Source organism: Salvia splendens, chromosome 12 (genome assembly GCF_004379255.2).
Source record: "Salvia splendens isolate huo1 chromosome 12, SspV2, whole genome shotgun sequence".
NCBI classification, from domain to species: domain Eukaryota; kingdom Viridiplantae; phylum Streptophyta; class Magnoliopsida; order Lamiales; family Lamiaceae; genus Salvia; species Salvia splendens.
In genome coordinates this window covers 11,252,815-11,255,925 of record NC_056043.1, presented here as the reverse complement: position 1 = coordinate 11,255,925, position 3,111 = coordinate 11,252,815, and the positions used below count along the sequence as shown (strand labels likewise).

At 28.8% G+C, this 3,111-nt stretch overlaps 1 long non-coding RNA gene across 1 annotated transcript; it reads left to right on the top strand.

Annotated features, from left to right (window-relative positions):
- Window positions 1–1,520: 1,520 nt before the first annotated feature.
- On the top strand, window positions 1,521–2,769 carry LOC121758181. The gene is made up of 2 exons (XR_006041368.1): window positions 1,521–1,957; window positions 2,248–2,769. It is a non-coding gene; the product is annotated as an uncharacterized LOC121758181 (long non-coding RNA).
- The last annotated feature ends 342 nt before the right edge of the window (window positions 2,770–3,111 follow it).

Sequence of the window (3,111 nt, the reverse complement as noted above, 5' to 3'; positions counted from 1 at the left end):
AATAGCCAAAGCCCAATAAGTAAAACTTGAAAGCTTCCATAAAGAGCTTTGTAATTGTAATACTTTTAAATTTTTACATTAGATTTCGAAGAACCAAGTTTTGACCTATGAAATTTTTGCTACGCCTGATTCCAACAAAAAATATACTACCACTAATTATAAGTATGGTTATAATTAAAAAATTTAGAAATAGTCTTTGTATTTACTCGTGATTAGACTTATTTCTATTAAACCACAAGCTAAAATTTCAAATATAACTTATAATAATAATAATAATAATAATATTTTAATAATTTATTATTGCAATATAAAATTATGAAAATATCAACGATATTTTTAATTATTCGGGAGGCGAAAAACCACTATAGCTATGTCAATGATTACTATATACCTAATTCTTCTGTGGTTTAGGCAGATCGCCTACTTTTTTCGCCAAATGAAGTATTGGTGACTCACGAATCGCGAGATCATATCTAATTAATGCTAATCATTTTCACGATTTGTACCTATATTATTAATTGTTTATATGGCACCCTTGCATGTATAGACATGTGCCTCTCACGTCAATTTATAGCAACAATAAATAATTAATTACATCGTCGATTTATAGCAACAATAAATAATTAATTACATCGTCGAAGATTAGCATGATAGTTGGGTTAGATTGTAAAAAGCTTAATAATTAATTTACTTTATATAGTCAAGTATAAAGAAAAATACAATTCGAATTTTCGTAAAGATTTTCAATTTCATTAATTTATATAAATTGTGGGATATTAATTGGAAGGCAGCATATCATGTGAGTCGACATGACTTTAAAAGGTACCACGTATATTAAGGGTATATATAGGGACATGATGAAAAAACCTTGTGTGAACAGAAACATAATCTGAATCATCAAAAATAGTTATAAATATGTCAATGACTCAGATTTTTATAAAGAAGGAATTTTCATAATTTATAGTACTAGATTTTTATTATTATGAACCTCCAGACTTTTACAATTAGAGAGTTGAAATTAAATTAGGTCCCTGTCCTCGTAAGAATTAATGGCTTTCATTTGAACCATTTTAACAAATATTATTAGCTTGCATGAGCAAATTAAAGGACAAAAGGGAAAAATAATAATAGAAGTGAATATGATAATTAACAATCTACTAGCAAGTTAATGTTTGATACTTATTTATGTTGGTACTAAAGTTAGGTCACAATACCAATTTAAGTAAGTTCAAATAAAAAAGGACCCAGTGCTTAAATGGACGACGATGAATCATGCATGCATAAATCATAATAAAAGGACATCAATTGATATCTGAGTAATGACTTTTTTCAGTTGAGATTGTCGCACAACATATTTCCCAACACATGCAAGAAAACGTTTCAAATCATTACAAAATTTTCTCATTACAAATAAACAAATTACTTGTAATAGAAATAATACTAGTAATGATGATGATAATAATAATAATAATAATAATAATAATAATAGTAATAATAATTGAGACATAAAGGTACTGCACACCATGATTTTCTATGCCTCTTGTTCCAGCAGTTTCAAAAGTCCAAAGTGTGCTGAAACTATTAGCTGAAAATTCAATAGTAATTTTAATTTGAAATTAATGATAATTTGGTTGAAGAGGCAGCATTTAGTTAATTAGACAACTGTCCATGTGATATAAAGTTAACTAAATAGATGGCCCAATCACAAACTCCTTACATACTATAACCCTATTTATATATAGTGCGTACAGCAAATAGTGTAGAAACTAATTAAAATGCTCCCAATATTAAAATTAAAAGAGTTAGATTGATGTAGTATTAGTTTATATAGAATCATAGATGGCCTCTTTGTCATTCAGTTGTAGTAGTTTTTGCAAATCAAGAAATCCCTATTTCTCCTGCAAGCGCAAGGTACAACTTATTCCACAAGCCAGATTCCAGAATTTTGAGGATGAAGGTATCTTTCATGCTTTACAATGTTGTACTTTGATCCACGACTTGACCTAATTTCTATTGTTGAACACTTTTTTGTTGGAAAATCTCAAACACGCAAATAATAAAGAGAGCTTTGTTTTATGATTCATATATGAACACACACATAAACAGGAAATTGGATGATTAATTTGATTTTGTTTATAGTATCCAAAATAATCATGTATCCATATATAAAATGAATAATTATAAGTCTAAATTGATGTTTAGAAATATATATGACTCTACTTTTCTCTCTAATGTCTAAATTGACAGGAAATTCTCAAAACGCAGTGGATACAAACATGAGTGTTTTGATAAGGAGAATGGAAAATTTAAGGATGAAGGAAAGGCTCAACTCATATTATTGCAAAACGGAGAAAAATGGATGGAACTACACATCCAAATATGACGTCGTACATAAACACAAGATGCATAATTTTCTTGTTACCTCATTCCAACTTGCCCATATAGTTTGCACAACCATTGCCCTTGTTTTTCTCACCGGCTCCCTTTCGATATTCCTAGTTTCCTTCATCTTCTCCCAATCCATTAATTAAAATAATATAGGTATGTATGTGTTTTTGTTATAGACTCTTTCTCCTTATATGTTAGTCATTCGTAAGAGTTTCATGTTTAGTTTGTAAATTTAGTTCTTTTATTGGGAGGTTTAGTTACTCAGAGTGGTAGACTACCACTCTGGGGAAGGATTACTGTCCTAACTAATGAGAACGTTTTCCCTTAAAGGTATTGATCGATTGTAATTAAATCAGTGCAAGTTGTTGGACTTCAGTTGAATTCTCGCCCAATCTTTTGGGATGGACTCTCATATTTGGTCTGCTAACAACTTCTTAATTCCACGAATATAACATATCAAAACGCAAAAAAAACAGACAATAATAGTTGACTTTAAAATAATGTTTGGGAGAGGAGAATGATGGGATAATATTTATATATATATAGGGAGTGGTTCCGGTGAATAATTTTAAAATGAGCAATTGATGGTAGAAAAATTAATTAGTTAATAAATTTTTTAGAGCATAACACATATTTACTAATATTTGATAATATATTTTCATATATTTATTAGATCAAAGAGTTATTTTCTGTTATAGATTTTCGATTCACTTGGATTTTACA